The sequence below is a fragment of the Pristiophorus japonicus genome, chromosome 18 (genome assembly GCF_044704955.1).
Source record: "Pristiophorus japonicus isolate sPriJap1 chromosome 18, sPriJap1.hap1, whole genome shotgun sequence".
Lineage (NCBI taxonomy): Eukaryota > Metazoa > Chordata > Chondrichthyes > Pristiophoridae > Pristiophorus > Pristiophorus japonicus.
Genome location: NC_091994.1, coordinates 30,626,243 through 30,643,469, shown reverse-complemented (window position 1 = coordinate 30,643,469; position 17,227 = coordinate 30,626,243). Strand labels below are relative to the sequence as shown.

General features: G+C 37.1%; 3 long non-coding RNA genes across 3 annotated transcripts; all 3 read right to left on the bottom strand.

Moving 5' to 3' along the window:
* Positions 1 to 1,489: 1,489 nt before the first annotated feature.
* Positions 1,490 to 2,415, bottom strand: LOC139229183 (uncharacterized). Its single transcript, XR_011587680.1, has 3 exons — positions 2,368 to 2,415; positions 1,898 to 2,059; positions 1,490 to 1,583 (listed from the first exon to the last, which is right to left on the bottom strand). It is a non-coding gene; the product is annotated as an uncharacterized lncRNA (long non-coding RNA).
* A 2,340-nt stretch (positions 2,416 to 4,755) lies between these two features.
* On the bottom strand, positions 4,756 to 5,681 carry LOC139229181 (uncharacterized). The gene is made up of 3 exons (XR_011587679.1): positions 5,634 to 5,681; positions 5,164 to 5,325; positions 4,756 to 4,849 (listed from the first exon to the last, which is right to left on the bottom strand). It is a non-coding gene; the product is annotated as an uncharacterized lncRNA (long non-coding RNA).
* Positions 5,682 to 8,043: 2,362 nt separating this feature from the next.
* Positions 8,044 to 8,951, bottom strand: LOC139229180 (uncharacterized). Its single transcript, XR_011587678.1, has 3 exons — positions 8,900 to 8,951; positions 8,430 to 8,591; positions 8,044 to 8,115 (listed from the first exon to the last, which is right to left on the bottom strand). It is a non-coding gene; the product is annotated as an uncharacterized lncRNA (long non-coding RNA).
* Positions 8,952 to 17,227: the final 8,276 nt, after the last annotated feature.

The following is a 17,227-nucleotide window of genomic DNA, read 5'->3' as shown; positions in this document are numbered from 1 at the left end:
TGAAACAGCTGGTAAAAGTGGACTCGTATATTCACCACTTGCAGAAGTGAGTATTGTTGTTGGATTTGTCGTTGATACAGTTGTCGATGCTTCAGTAGTGCTCTCTGTACTTGTTGCTGCTGTTGATGTGGGAGCTGATGTAGTGGTCGGAGCTGCACTGGAAGTCTGGGTACTTGTAGTTAATGGTTCTGTTGTTGCTGTGAAATTAGTTGACGTTGTTATTGAGGCAAACAGGAAACTTGAAATAAAATACTCAGAAATGTGCATTAACACTCAATCTGCAATCTCCTGCTAACACTAAGATATAATGCAAATTACGATGTAATAAAACAGAACCATTTGCAATGGCATTAAAACAGCAAGTGAATTCGCAAATGTTTCTCCACTGCTGACTAACTAACAATATAATTTTTTGTATTACTTATTTCTAATCCAGCATTTGATTAAGTGGAATCAGAATGAAACAGCTGATAATATTGGACTAGTATACTCACTACTTGTTGAAGTGACTGTTGTTGTTGGATTTGTCGTTGATTCAGTTGTCGATGCTTCAGTAGTGCTCTCTGCAGTTGTTGCTGCTGTTGATGTGGGAGCTGATGTAGTGGTTGGAGCTGCACTGGAAGTCTGGGTACTTGTAGTTGATGGTTCTGTTGTTGCTGTGAAATTAGTTGACAGTGTTATTGAGGCAAACAGGAAATTTGGAATATAATATTCAGAAATGTGCATTAACACTCAAACTACTATTTTCTGTTAACACTTCGATATAATGCAAATAATTGTCTTATAAAACAGCGATATTTGCAACGTCATTTAAACGGCAATTGCATTTGCAAATTATTCTCCCCTGTAGTGTTGCTGCTGACAAACTACCAATGCACTTTTTTGTATTATGTATTTCTAATTCAGCATTTCATTGAGAGGAATCAGAATGAAATAGCTGATAATATTGGACTAGTTTACTCACCACTTGCTGAAGTGAGTGTTGTTGTTGGATTTGTCGTTGATAAAGTTGTCAATGCTTCAGTAGTGGCCTCTGTAGTTGTTGCTGCGGTTGATGTGGGAGCTGATGTAGTGGTCGGAGCTGCACTGGAAGTCTGTGTACTTGTAGTTAATGGTTCTGTTGTTGCTGTGACAGTAGTTGACGTTGTTATTGAGGCAAACAGGAAACTTGGAATAAAATACTCAAATGTGCATTAACACTCAATCTGCTATTTCCTGCTAACACTAAGATATAATGCAAATTACGATGTAATAAAACAGAACCATTTGCAATGGCATGAAAACAGCAAGTGCATTCGCAAATGTTTCTCCAATGCTGACTAACGACCAATATAATTTTTTGTATTACTTATTTCTAATCCAGCATTTGATTGAGTGGAATCAGAATGAAATAGCTGATAATATTGGACTAGTATACTCACCACTTGCTGAAGTGAGTGTTGTTGTTGGATTTGTCGTTGATTCAGTTGTCGATGCTTCAGTAGTGCTCTCTGTAGTTGTTGCTGCTGTTGATGTGGGAATTGATGTAGTGGTCGGAGCTGCACTGGAAGTCTGGGTACTTGTCGTTAATGGTTCTGTTGTTGCTGTGAAAATAGTTGACATTGTTACTAAGGCTAACAGGTAATTTGCAATAAAATAATGAGAAAAGTGCATTACCAATCAAACAAATAACTTCTGGTCACACTTAGGTATAATAATACAAATTATTTAGTCATAAAACACAGAGCCATGTTGCAACAGCAGTAAAACAGCAAGTGCATTTGCAACTGATTCTCCCCTGTCTTATTGTTGCTGACAAAGTACGAATATAATTTTTTACATTATGTATTTCTAATCCACGATTTGATTGAGAGGAATCAGAATGAAACAGCTGGTAAAAGTGGACTCGTATATTCACCACTTGTAGAAGTGACTGTTGTTGTTGGATTTGTCGTTGATTCAGTTGTCGATGCTTCAATAGTGCTCGCTGTCATTGTTGCTGCTGTTGATGTGGGAGCTGATGTAGTGGTCGGAGCTGCACTGGATGTCTGTGCACTTGTAGACGATGGTTCTGTTGTTGCTGTGAAAGTAATTGACATTGTTATTGAGGCAAACAGGATTCTTGGAATAAAATATTCAGAAATGTGCATTAAAATTCAAACTACTATCTTCTGTTAACACTGAAATATAATGCAAATCATTTTCCAATAAAACAGCGCTATTTGCAACGGCATTTAAACGGCAAGTGCATTTGCAAATGATTCTCCCCTGTAGTGTTGCTGCTGACAAACTACAAATACACTTTTTTGTATTATGTATTTCGAATTCAGCATTTCATTGAGAGGAATCAGAATGAAACAGCTGATAATTTTGGACTTGTATACTCACCACTTGCAGAAGTGACTGTTGTTGTTGGATTTGTCGTTGACTCTGTTGTCGATGCTTCAGTAGTGCTCTCTGTAGTTGTTGCTGCTGTTGATGTGGGAGCTGATGTAGTGGTTGGAGCTGCACTGGAAGTCTGGGTACTTGTAGTTAATGGTTCTGTTGTTGCTGTGAAATTAGTTGACGGTGTTATTGAGGCAAACAGGAAACTTAGAATGTAATACGCAGGAATGTGCATTAACGTTCAAACTACTATCTTCTGCTAACACTAAGATATAATGCAAATTACTACGTAATAAAACAGAACCATTTGCAATGGCATTAAAACAGCAAGTGAATTCGCAAATGTTTCTCCACTGCTGACTAACTAACAATATAATTTTTTGTATTACTTATTTCTAATCCAGCATTTGATTGAGTGGAATCAGAATGAAATAGCTGATAATATTGGACTACTATACTATACTCACCACTTGCTGAAGTGAGTGTTGTTGTTGGATTTGTCGTTGACTCTGTTGTCGATGCTTCAGTAGTGCTCTCTGTAGTTGTTGCTGCTGTTGATGTGGGAGCTGATGTAGTGGTTGGAGCTGCACTGGAAGTCCGGGTACTTGTCGTTAATGGTTCTGTTGTTGCTGTGAAAGTAGTTGACATTGTTACTAAAGCTAACAGGAAACTTGGAATAAAATACTCAGAAATGTGGATGAACACTCAAACTACTATCTTCTGTTATCACTTAGATATAATGCAAATTACTGAGCAATAAAATAGCGCCATTTGGAACAGCATTTAAACAGCAAGTGCATTTGCAAATGATTCTCCGCGGTAATATTTTTGCTCACATAATACCAATATAATTTTTTATATTATGTATTTCTAATTCAGCACTTCATTAAGAGGAATCAGAATGAAACAGCTGATAATATTGGAAATGTATACTCACCACTTGCAGAAGTGAGTATTGTTGTTGGATTTGTCGTTGATACAGTTGTCAATGCTTCAGTAGTGCTCTCTGTACTTGTTGCTGCTGTTGATGTGGGAGCTGATGTAGTGGTCGGAGCTGCACTGGAAGTCTGGGTACTTGTAGTTAATGGTTCTGTTGTTGCTGTGAAATTAGTTGACGTTGTTATTGAGGCAAACAGGAAACTTGAAATAAAATACTCAGAAATGTGCATTAACACTCAATCTGCAATCTCCTGCTAACACTAAGATATAATGCAAATTACGATGTAATAAAACAGAACCATTTGCAATGGCATTAAAACAGCAAGTGAATTCGCAAATGTTTCTCCACTGCTGACTAACTAACAATATAATTTTTTGTATTACTTATTTCTAATCCAGCATTTGATTAAGTGGAATCAGAATGAAACAGCTGATAATATTGGACTAGTATACTCACTACTTGTTGAAGTGACTGTTGTTGTTGGATTTGTCGTTGATTCAGTTGTCGATGCTTCAGTAGTGCTCTCTGCAGTTGTTGCTGCTGTTGATGTGGGAGCTGATGTAGTGGTTGGAGCTGCACTGGAAGTCTGGGTACTTGTAGTTGATGGTTCTGTTGTTGCTGTGAAATTAGTTGACAGTGTTATTGAGGCAAACAGGAAATTTGGAATATAATATTCAGAAATGTGCATTAACACTCAAACTACTATTTTCTGTTAACACTTCGATATAATGCAAATAATTGTCTTATAAAACAGCGATATTTGCAACGTCATTTAAACGGCAATTGCATTTGCAAATTATTCTCCCCTGTAGTGTTGCTGCTGACAAACTACCAATGCACTTTTTTGTATTATGTATTTCTAATTCAGCATTTCATTGAGAGGAATCAGAATGAAATAGCTGATAATATTGGACTAGTTTACTCACCACTTGCTGAAGTGAGTGTTGTTGTTGGATTTGTCGTTGATAAAGTTGTCAATGCTTCAGTAGTGGCCTCTGTAGTTGTTGCTGCGGTTGATGTGGGAGCTGATGTAGTGGTCGGAGCTGCACTGGAAGTCTGTGTACTTGTAGTTAATGGTTCTGTTGTTGCTGTGACAGTAGTTGACGTTGTTATTGAGGCAAACAGGAAACTTGGAATAAAATACTCAAATGTGCATTAACACTCAATCTGCTATTTCCTGCTAACACTAAGATATAATGCAAATTACGATGTAATAAAACAGAACCATTTGCAATGGCATGAAAACAGCAAGTGCATTCGCAAATGTTTCTCCAATGCTGACTAACGACCAATATAATTTTTTGTATTACTTATTTCTAATCCAGCATTTGATTGAGTGGAATCAGAATGAAATAGCTGATAATATTGGACTAGTATACTCACCACTTGCTGAAGTGAGTGTTGTTGTTGGATTTGTCGTTGATTCAGTTGTCGATGCTTCAGTAGTGCTCTCTGTAGTTGTTGCTGCTGTTGATGTGGGAATTGATGTAGTGGTCGGAGCTGCACTGGAAGTCTGGGTACTTGTCGTTAATGGTTCTGTTGTTGCTGTGAAAATAGTTGACATTGTTACTAAGGCTAACAGGTAATTTGCAATAAAATAATGAGAAAAGTGCATTACCAATCAAACAAATAACTTCTGGTCACACTTAGGTATAATAATACAAATTATTTAGTCATAAAACACAGAGCCATGTTGCAACAGCAGTAAAACAGCAAGTGCATTTGCAACTGATTCTCCCCTGTCTTATTGTTGCTGACAAAGTACGAATATAATTTTTTACATTATGTATTTCTAATCCACGATTTGATTGAGAGGAATCAGAATGAAACAGCTGGTAAAAGTGGACTCGTATATTCACCACTTGTAGAAGTGACTGTTGTTGTTGGATTTGTCGTTGATTCAGTTGTCGATGCTTCAATAGTGCTCGCTGTCATTGTTGCTGCTGTTGATGTGGGAGCTGATGTAGTGGTCGGAGCTGCACTGGATGTCTGTGCACTTGTAGACGATGGTTCTGTTGTTGCTGTGAAAGTAATTGACATTGTTATTGAGGCAAACAGGATTCTTGGAATAAAATATTCAGAAATGTGCATTAAAATTCAAACTACTATCTTCTGTTAACACTGAAATATAATGCAAATCATTTTCCAATAAAACAGCGCTATTTGCAACGGCATTTAAACGGCAAGTGCATTTGCAAATGATTCTCCCCTGTAGTGTTGCTGCTGACAAACTACAAATACACTTTTTTGTATTATGTATTTCGAATTCAGCATTTCATTGAGAGGAATCAGAATGAAACAGCTGATAATTTTGGACTTGTATACTCACCACTTGCAGAAGTGACTGTTGTTGTTGGATTTGTCGTTGACTCTGTTGTCGATGCTTCAGTAGTGCTCTCTGTAGTTGTTGCTGCTGTTGATGTGGGAGCTGATGTAGTGGTTGGAGCTGCACTGGAAGTCTGGGTACTTGTAGTTAATGGTTCTGTTGTTGCTGTGAAATTAGTTGACGGTGTTATTGAGGCAAACAGGAAACTTAGAATGTAATACGCAGGAATGTGCATTAACGTTCAAACTACTATCTTCTGCTAACACTAAGATATAATGCAAATTACTACGTAATAAAACAGAACCATTTGCAATGGCATTAAAACAGCAAGTGAATTCGCAAATGTTTCTCCACTGCTGACTAACTAACAATATAATTTTTTGTATTACTTATTTCTAATCCAGCATTTGATTGAGTGGAATCAGAATGAAATAGCTGATAATATTGGACTACTATACTATACTCACCACTTGCTGAAGTGAGTGTTGTTGTTGGATTTGTCGTTGACTCTGTTGTCGATGCTTCAGTAGTGCTCTCTGTAGTTGTTGCTGCTGTTGATGTGGGAGCTGATGTAGTGGTTGGAGCTGCACTGGAAGTCCGGGTACTTGTCGTTAATGGTTCTGTTGTTGCTGTGAAAGTAGTTGACATTGTTACTAAAGCTAACAGGAAACTTGGAATAAAATACTCAGAAATGTGGATGAACACTCAAACTACTATCTTCTGTTATCACTTAGATATAATGCAAATTACTGAGCAATAAAATAGCGCCATTTGGAACAGCATTTAAACAGCAAGTGCATTTGCAAATGATTCTCCGCGGTAATATTTTTGCTCACATAATACCAATATAATTTTTTATATTATGTATTTCTAATTCAGCACTTCATTAAGAGGAATCAGAATGAAACAGCTGATAATATTGGAAATGTATACTCACCACTTGCAGAAGTGAGTATTGTTGTTGGATTTGTCGTTGATACAGTTGTCAATGCTTCAGTAGTGCTCTCTGTACTTGTTGCTGCTGTTGATGTGGGAGCTGATGTAGTGGTCGGAGCTGCACTGGAAGTCTGGGTACTTGTAGTTAATGGTTCTGTTGTTGCTGTGAAATTAGTTGACGTTGTTATTGAGGCAAACAGGAAACTTGAAATAAAATACTCAGAAATGTGCATTAACACTCAATCTGCAATCTCCTGCTAACACTAAGATATAATGCAAATTACGATGTAATAAAACAGAACCATTTGCAATGGCATTAAAACAGCAAGTGAATTCGCAAATGTTTCTCCACTGCTGACTAACTAACAATATAATTTTTTGTATTACTTATTTCTAATCCAGCATTTGATTAAGTGGAATCAGAATGAAACAGCTGATAATATTGGACTAGTATACTCACTACTTGTTGAAGTGACTGTTGTTGTTGGATTTGTCGTTGATTCAGTTGTCGATGCTTCAGTAGTGCTCTCTGCAGTTGTTGCTGCTGTTGATGTGGGAGCTGATGTAGTGGTTGGAGCTGCACTGGAAGTCTGGGTACTTGTAGTTGATGGTTCTGTTGTTGCTGTGAAATTAGTTGACAGTGTTATTGAGGCAAACAGGAAATTTGGAATATAATATTCAGAAATGTGCATTAACACTCAAACTACTATTTTCTGTTAACACTTCGATATAATGCAAATAATTGTCTTATAAAACAGCGATATTTGCAACGTCATTTAAACGGCAATTGCATTTGCAAATTATTCTCCCCTGTAGTGTTGCTGCTGACAAACTACCAATGCACTTTTTTGTATTATGTATTTCTAATTCAGCATTTCATTGAGAGGAATCAGAATGAAATAGCTGATAATATTGGACTAGTTTACTCACCACTTGCTGAAGTGAGTGTTGTTGTTGGATTTGTCGTTGATAAAGTTGTCAATGCTTCAGTAGTGGCCTCTGTAGTTGTTGCTGCGGTTGATGTGGGAGCTGATGTAGTGGTCGGAGCTGCACTGGAAGTCTGTGTACTTGTAGTTAATGGTTCTGTTGTTGCTGTGACAGTAGTTGACGTTGTTATTGAGGCAAACAGGAAACTTGGAATAAAATACTCAAATGTGCATTAACACTCAATCTGCTATTTCCTGCTAACACTAAGATATAATGCAAATTACGATGTAATAAAACAGAACCATTTGCAATGGCATGAAAACAGCAAGTGCATTCGCAAATGTTTCTCCAATGCTGACTAACGACCAATATAATTTTTTGTATTACTTATTTCTAATCCAGCATTTGATTGAGTGGAATCAGAATGAAATAGCTGATAATATTGGACTAGTATACTCACCACTTGCTGAAGTGAGTGTTGTTGTTGGATTTGTCGTTGATTCAGTTGTCGATGCTTCAGTAGTGCTCTCTGTAGTTGTTGCTGCTGTTGATGTGGGAATTGATGTAGTGGTCGGAGCTGCACTGGAAGTCTGGGTACTTGTCGTTAATGGTTCTGTTGTTGCTGTGAAAATAGTTGACATTGTTACTAAGGCTAACAGGTAATTTGCAATAAAATAATGAGAAAAGTGCATTACCAATCAAACAAATAACTTCTGGTCACACTTAGGTATAATAATACAAATTATTTAGTCATAAAACACAGAGCCATGTTGCAACAGCAGTAAAACAGCAAGTGCATTTGCAACTGATTCTCCCCTGTCTTATTGTTGCTGACAAAGTACGAATATAATTTTTTACATTATGTATTTCTAATCCACGATTTGATTGAGAGGAATCAGAATGAAACAGCTGGTAAAAGTGGACTCGTATATTCACCACTTGTAGAAGTGACTGTTGTTGTTGGATTTGTCGTTGATTCAGTTGTCGATGCTTCAATAGTGCTCGCTGTCGTTGTTGCTGCTGTTGATGTGGGAGCTGATGTAGTGGTCGGAGCTGCACTGGATGTCTGTGCACTTGTAGACGATGGTTCTGTTGTTGCTGTGAAAGTAATTGACATTGTTATTGAGGCAAACAGGATTCTTGGAATAAAATATTCAGAAATGTGCATTAAAATTCAAACTACTATCTTCTGTTAACACTGAAATATAATGCAAATCATTTTCCAATAAAACAGCGCTATTTGCAACGGCATTTAAATGGCAAGTGCATTTGCAAATGATTCTCCCCTGTAGTGTTGCTGCTGACAAACTACAAATACACTTTTTTGTATTATGTATTTCGAATTCAGCATTTCATTGAGAGGAATCAGAATGAAACAGCTGATAATTTTGGACTTGTATACTCACCACTTGCAGAAGTGACTGTTGTTGTTGGATTTGTCGTTGACTCTGTTGTCGATGCTTCAGTAGTGCTCTCTGTAGTTGTTGCTGCTGTTGATGTGGGAGCTGATGTAGTGATTGGAGCTGCACTGGAAGTCTGGGTACTTGTAGTTAATGGTTCTGTTGTTGCTGTGAAATTAGTTGACGGTGTTATTGAGGCAAACAGGAAACTTAGAATGTAATACGCAGGAATGTGCATTAACGTTCAAACTACTATCTTCTGCTAACACTAAGATATAATGCAAATTACTACGTAATAAAACAGAACCATTTGCAATGGCATTAAAACAGCAAGTGAATTCGCAAATGTTTCTCCACTGCTGACTAACTAACAATATAATTTTTTGTATTACTTATTTCTAATCCAGCATTTGATTGAGTGGAATCAGAATGAAATAGCTGATAATATTGGACTACTATACTATACTCACCACTTGCTGAAGTGAGTGTTGTTGTTGGATTTGTCGTTGACTCTGTTGTCGATGCTTCAGTAGTGCTCTCTGTAGTTGTTGCTGCTGTTGATGTGGGAGCTGATGTAGTGGTCGGAGCTGCACTGGAAGTCCGGGTACTTGTCGTTAATGGTTCTGTTGTTGCTGTGAAAGTAGTTGACATTGTTACTAAAGCTAACAGGAAACTTGGAATAAAATACTCAGAAATGTGGATGAACACTCAAACTACTATCTTCTGTTATCACTTAGATATAATGCAAATTACTGAGTAATAAAACAAACAGCATTTAAACAGCAAGTGCATTTGCAAATGATTCTCCGCGGTAATATTTTTGCTCACATAATACCAATATAATTTTTTATATTATGTATTTCTAATTCAGCACTTCATTAAGAGGAATCAGAATGAAACAGCTGATAATATTGGAAATGTATACTCACCACTTGCAGAAGTGAGTATTGTTGTTGGATTTGTCGTTGATACAGTTGTCAATGCTTCAGTAGTGCTCTCTGTACTTGTTGCTGCTGTTGATGTGGGAGCTGATGTAGTGGTCGGAGCTGCACTGGAAGTCTGGGTACTTGTAGTTAATGGTTCTGTTGTTGCTGTGAAATTAGTTGACGTTGTTATTGAGGCAAACAGGAAACTTGAAATAAAATACTCAGAAATGTGCATTAACACTCAATCTGCAATCTCCTGCTAACACTAAGATATAATGCAAATTACGATGTAATAAAACAGAACCATTTGCAATGGCATTAAAACAGCAAGTGAATTCGCAAATGTTTCTCCACTGCTGACTAACTAACAATATAATTTTTTGTATTACTTATTTCTAATCCAGCATTTGATTAAGTGGAATCAGAATGAAACAGCTGATAATATTGGACTAGTATACTCACTACTTGTTGAAGTGATTGTTGTTGTTGGATTTGTCGTTGACTCTGTTGTCGATGCTTCAGTAGTGCTCTCTGCAGTTGTTGCTGCTGTTGATGTGGGAGCTGATGTAGTGGTTGGAGCTGCACTGGAAGTCTGGGTACTTGTAGTTGATGGTTCTGTTGTTGCTGTGAAATTAGTTGACAGTGTTATTGAGGCAAACAGGAAATTTGGAATATAATATTCAGAAATGTGCATTAACACTCAAACTACTATTTTCTGTTAACACTTCGATATAATGCAAATAATTGTCTTATAAAACAGCGATATTTGCAACGTCATTTAAACGGCAATTGCATTTGCAAATTATTCTCCCCTGTAGTGTTGCTGCTGACAAACTACCAATACACTTTTTTGTATTATGTATTTCTAATTCAGCATTTCATTGAGAGGAATCAGAATGAAATAGCTGATAATATTGGACTAGTTTACTCACCACTTGCTGAAGTGAGTGTTGTTGTTGGATTTGTCGTTGATAAAGTTGTCAATGCTTCAGTAGTGCTCTCTGCAGTTGTTGCTGCTGTTGATGTGGGAGCTGATGTAGTGGTCGGAGCTGCACTGGAAGTCTGTGTACTTGTAGTTAATGGTTCTGTTGTTGCTGTGACAGTAGTTGACGTTGTTATTGAGGCAAACAGGAAACTTGGAATAAAATACTCAAATGTGCATTAACACTCAATCTGCTATTTCCTGCTAACACTAAGATATAATGCAAATTACGATGTAATAAAACAGAACCATTTGCAATGGCATTAAAACAGCAAGTGAATTCGCAAATGTTTCTCCACTGCTGACTAACTAACAATATAATTTTTTGTATTACTTATTTCTAATCCAGCATTTGATTGAGTGGAATCAGATTGAAATAGCTGATAATATTGGACTAGTATACTCACCACTTGCTGAAGTGAGTGTTGTTGTTGGATTTGTCGTTGACTCTGTTGTCGATGCTTCAGTAGTGCTCTCTGTAGTTGTTGCTGCTGTTGATGTGGGAATTGATGTAGTGGTCGGAGCTGCACTGGAAGTCTGGGTACTTGTCGTTAATGGTTCTGTTGTTGCTGTGAAAATAGTTGACATTGTTACTAAGGCTAACAGGTAATTTGCAATAAAATAATGAGAAAAGTGCATTACCAATCAAACAAATAACTTCTGGTCACACTTAGGTATAATAATACAAATTATTTAGTCATAAAACACAGAGCCATGTTGCAACAGCAGTAAAACAGCAAGTGCATTTACAACTGATTCTCCCCTGTCTTATTGTTGCTGACAAAGTACGAATATAATTTTTTACATTATGTATTTCTAATCCACGATTTGATTGAGAGGAATCAGAATGAAACAGCTGGTAAAAGTGGACTCGTATATTCACCACTTGTAGAAGTGACTGTTGTTGTTGGATTTGTCGTTGATTCAGTTGTCGATGCTTCAATAGTGCTCGCTGTCGTTGTTGCTGCTGTTGATGTGGGAGCTGATGTAGTGGTCGGAGCTGCACTGGATGTCTGTGCACTTGTAGACGATGGTTCTGTTGTTGCTGTGAAAGTAATTGACATTGTTATTGAGGCAAACAGGATTCTTGGAATAAAATATTCAGAAATGTGCATTAAAATTCAAACTACTATCTTCTGTTAACACTGAAATATAATGCAAATCATTTTCCAATAAAACAGCGCTATTTGCAACGGCATTTAAATGGCAAGTGCATTTGCAAATGATTCTCCCCTGTAGTGTTGCTGCTGACAAATTACAAATACACTTTTTTGTATTATGTATTTCGAATTCAGCATTTCATTGAGAGGAATCAGAATGAAACAGCTGATAATTTTGGACTTGTATACTCACCACTTGCAGAAGTGACTGTTGTTGTTGGATTTGTCGTTGACTCTGTTGTCGATGCTTCAGTAGTGCTCTCTGTAGTTGTTGCTGCTGTTGATGTGGGAGCTGATGTAGTGGTTGGAGCTGCACTGGAAGTCTGGGTACTTGTAGTTAATGGTTCTGTTGTTGCTGTGAAATTAGTTGACGGTGTTATTGAGGCAAACAGGAAACTTAGAATGTAATATGCAGGAATGTGCATTAACGTTCAAACTACTATCTTCTGTTATCACTTAGATATAATGCAAATTACGATGTAATAAAACAGAACCATTTGCAATGGCATTAAAACAGCAAGTGAATTCACAAATGTTTCTCCACTGCTGACTAACTAACAATATAATTTTTTGTTTTACTTGTTTCTAATCCAGCATTTGATTGAGTGGAATCAGAATGAAATAGCTGATAATATTGGACTACTATACTATACTCACCACTTGCTGAAGTGAGTGTTGTTGTTGGATTTGTCGTTGACTCTGTTGTCGATGCTTCAGTAGTGCTCTCTGTAGTTGTTGCTGCTGTTGATGTGGGAGCTGATGTAGTGGTCGGAGCTGCACTGGAAGTCTGGGTACTTGTAGTTAATGGTTCTGTTGTTGCTGTGAAATTAGTTGACATTGTTACTAAAGCTAACAGGAAACTTGGAATAAAATACTCAGAAATGTGGATGAACACTCAAACTACTATCTTCTGTTATCACTTAGATATAATGCAAATTACTGAGTAATAAAACAGCATTTGGAACAGCATTTAAACAGCAAGTGCATTTGCAAATGATTCTCCGCGGTAATATTTTTGCTCACATAATACCAATATAATTTTTTATATTATGTATTTCTAATTCAGCACTTCATTAAGAGGAATCAGAATGAAACAGCTGATAATATTGGAAATGTATACTCACCACTTGCAGAAGTGAGTATTGTTGTTGGATTTGTCGTTGACTCTGTTGTCGATGCTTCAGTAGTGGCCTCTGTACTTGTTGCTGCTGTTGATGTGGGAGCTGATGTAGTGGTCAGAGCTGCACTGGAAGTCTGGGTACTTGTAGTTAATGGTTCTGTTGTTGCTGTGAAATTAGTTGACGTTGTTATTGAGGCAAACAGGAAACTTGAAATAAAATACTCAGAAATGTGCAGTAACACTCAATCTGCAATCTCTTGCAAACACTAAGATATAATGCAAATTACGATGTAATAAAACAGAACCATTTGCAATGGCATTAAAACAGCAAGTGAATTCGCAAATGTTTCTCCTCTGCTGACTAACTAACAATATAATTTTTTGTATTACTTATTTCTAATCCAGCATTTGATTGAGTGGAATCAGAATGAAACAGCTGATAATATTGGACTAGTATACTCACTACTTGCTGAAGTGACTGTTGTTGTTGGATTTGTCGTTGATTCAGTTGTCGATGCTTCAGTAGTGCTCTCTGTACTTGTTGCTGCTGTTGATGTGGGAGCTGATGTAGTGGTTGGAGCTGCACTGGAAGTCTGGGTACTTGTAGTTGATGGTTCTGTTGTTGCTGTGAAATTAGTTGACAGTGTTATTGAGGCAAACAGGAAACTTGGAATATAATATTCAGAAATGTGCATTAACACTCAAACTACTATTTTCTGTTAACACTTCGATATAATGCAAATAATTGTCTTATAAAACAGCGCTATTTGCAACGTCATTTAAACGGCAATTGCATTTGCAAATTATTCTCCCCTGTAGTGTTGCTGCTGACAAACTACCAATACACTTTTTTGTATTATGTATTTCTAATTCAGCATTTCATTGAGAGGAATCAGAATGAAATAGCTGATAATATTGGACTAGTTTACTCACCACTTGCTGAAGTGAGTGTTGTTGTTGGATTTGTCGTTGATTCAGTTGTCGATGCTTCAGTAGTGCTCTCTGTAGTTGTTGCTGCGGTTGATGTGGGAGCTGATGTAGTGGTCGGAGCTGCACTGGAAGTCTGTGTACTTGTAGTTAATGGTTCTGTTGTTGCTGTGACAGTAGTTGACGTTGTTATTGAGGCAAACAGGAAACTTGGAATAAAATACTCAAATGTGCATTAACACTCAATCTGCTATTTCCTGCTAACACTAAGATATAATGCAAATTACGATGTAATAAAACAGAACCATTTGCAATGGCATGAAAACAGCAAGTGAATTCGCAAATGTTTCTCCACTGCTGACTAACTAACAATATAATTTTTTGTATTACTTATTTCTAATCCAGCATTTGATTGAGTGGAATCAGAATGAAACAGCTGATAATATTGGACTAGTATACTCACCACTTGCTGAAGTGAGTGTTGTTGTTGGATTTGTCGTTGACTCTGTTGTCGATGCTTCAGTAGTGCTCTCTCTAGTTGTTGCTGCTGTTGATGTGGGAATTGATGTAGTGGTCGGAGCTGCACTGGAAGTCTGGGTACTTGTCGTTAATGGTTCTGTTGTTGCTGTGAAAATAGTTGACATTGTTACTAAGGCTAACAGGTAATTTGCAATAAAATAATGAGAAAAGTGCATTACCAATCAAACAAATAACTTCTGGTCACACTTAGGTATAATAATACAAATTATTTAGTCATAAAACACAGAGCCATGTTGCAACAGCAGTAAAACAGCAAGTGCATTTGCAACTGATTCTCCCCTGTCTTATTGTTGCTGACAAAGTACGAATATAATTTTTTACATTATGTATTTCTAATCCACGATTTGATTGAGAGGAATCAGAATGAAACAGCTGGTAAAAGTGGACTTGTATATTCACCACTTGTAGAAGTGACTGTTGTTGTTGGATTTGTCGTTGATTCAGTTGTCGATGCTTCAATAGTGCTCGCTGTCGTTGTTGCTGCTGTTGATGTGGGAGCTGATGTAGTGGTCGGAGCTGCACTGGACGTCTGTGCACTTGTAGTTAATGGTTCTGTTGTTGCTGTGAAAGTAATTGACATTGTTATTGAGGCAAACAGGATTCTTGGAATAAAATATTCAGAAATGTGCATTAAAATTCAAACTACTATCTTCTGTTAACACTGAAATATAATGCAAATCATTTTCCAATAAAACAGTGCTATTTGCAACGGCATTTAAACGGCAAGTGCATTTGCAAATGATTCTCCCCTGTAGTGTTGCTGCTGACAAACTACAAATACACTTTTTTGTATTATGTATTTCGAATTCAGCATTTCATTGAGAGGAATCAGAATGAAACAGCTGATAATTTTGGACTTGTATACTCACCACTTGCAGAAGTGAGTGTTGTTGTTGGATTTGTTGTTGATACAGTTGTCGATGCTTCAGTAGTGCTCTCTGTAGTTGTTGCTGCTGTTGATGTGGAAGCTGATGTAGTGGTTGGAGCTGCACTGGAAGTCTGGGTACTTGTAGTTAATGGTTCTGTTGTTGCTGTGAAATTAGTTGACGGTGTTATTGAGGCAAATAGGAAAATTGGAATAAAATATCAGGAATGTGGATGAACACTCAAACTACTATCTTCTGTTATCACTTAGATATAATGCAAATTACTGAGTAATAAAACAGCGCCATTTGGAACAGCATTTAAACAGCAAGTGCATTTGCAAATGATTCTCCGCGGTAATATTTTTGCTCACATAATACCAATATAATTTTTTATATTATGTATTTCTAATTCAGCACTTCATTAAGAGGAATCAGAATGAAACAGCTGATAATATTGGAAATGTATACTCACCACTTGCAGAAGTGAGTATTGTTGTTGGATTTGTCGTTGATACAGTTGTCAATGCTTCAGTAGTGCTCTCTGTACTTGTTGCTGCTGTTGATGTGGGAGCTGATGTAGTGGTCGGAGCTGCACTGGAAGTCTGTGTACTTGTAGTTAATGGTTCTGTTGTTGCTGTGAAATTAGTTGACGTTGTTATTGAGGCAAACAGGAAACTTGAAATAAAATACTCAGAAATGTGCATTAACACTCAATCTGCTATCTCCTGCTAACACTAAGATATAATGCAAATTACGATGTAATAAAACAGAACCATTTGCAATGGCATTAAAACAGCAAGTGCATTCGCAAATGTTTCTCCAATGCTGACTAACGACCAATATAATTTTTTGTATTACTTATTTCTAATCCAGCATTTGATTGAATGGAATCAGAATGAAATAGCTGATAATATTGGACTAGTATACTCACCACTTGCTGAAGTGAGTGTTGTTGTTGGATTTGTCGTTGACTCTGTTGTCGATGCTTCAGTAGTGCTCTCTGTAGTTGTTGCTGCTGTTGATGTGGGAATTGATGTAGTGGTCGGAGCTGCACTGGAAGTCTGGGTACTTGTCGTTAATGGTTCTGTTGTTGCTGTGAAAATAGTTGACATTGTTACTAAGGCTAACAGGTAATTTGCAATAAAATAATGAGAAAAGTGCATTACCAATCAAACAAATAACTTCTGGTCACACTTAGGTATAATAATACAAATTATTTAGTCATAAAACACAGAGCCATGTTGCAACAGCAGTAAAACAGCAAGTGCATTTGCAACTGATTCTCCCCTGTCTTATTGTTGCTGACAAAGTACGAATATAATTTTTTACATTATGTATTTCTAATCCACGATTTGATTGAGAGGAATCAGAATGAAACAGCTGGTAAAAGTGGACTCATATATTCACCACTTGTAGAAGTGACTGTTGTTGTTGGATTTGTCGTTGATTCAGTTGTCGATGCTTCAATAGTGCTCGCTGTCGTTGTTGCTGCTGTTGATGTGGGAGCTGATGTAGTGGTCGGAGCTGCACTGGACGTCTGTGCATTTGTAGACGATGGTTCTGTTGTTGCTGTGAAAGTAATTGACATTGTTATTGAGGCAAACAGGATTCTTGGAATAAAATATTCAGAAATGTGCATTAAAATTCAAACTACTATCTTCTGTTAACACTGAAATATAATGCAAATCATTTTCCAATAAAACAGCGCTATTTGCAACGGCATTTAAACGGCAAGTGCATTTGCAAATGATTCTCCCCTGTAGTGTTGCTGCTGACAAACTACAAATACACTTTTTTGTATTATGTATTTCGA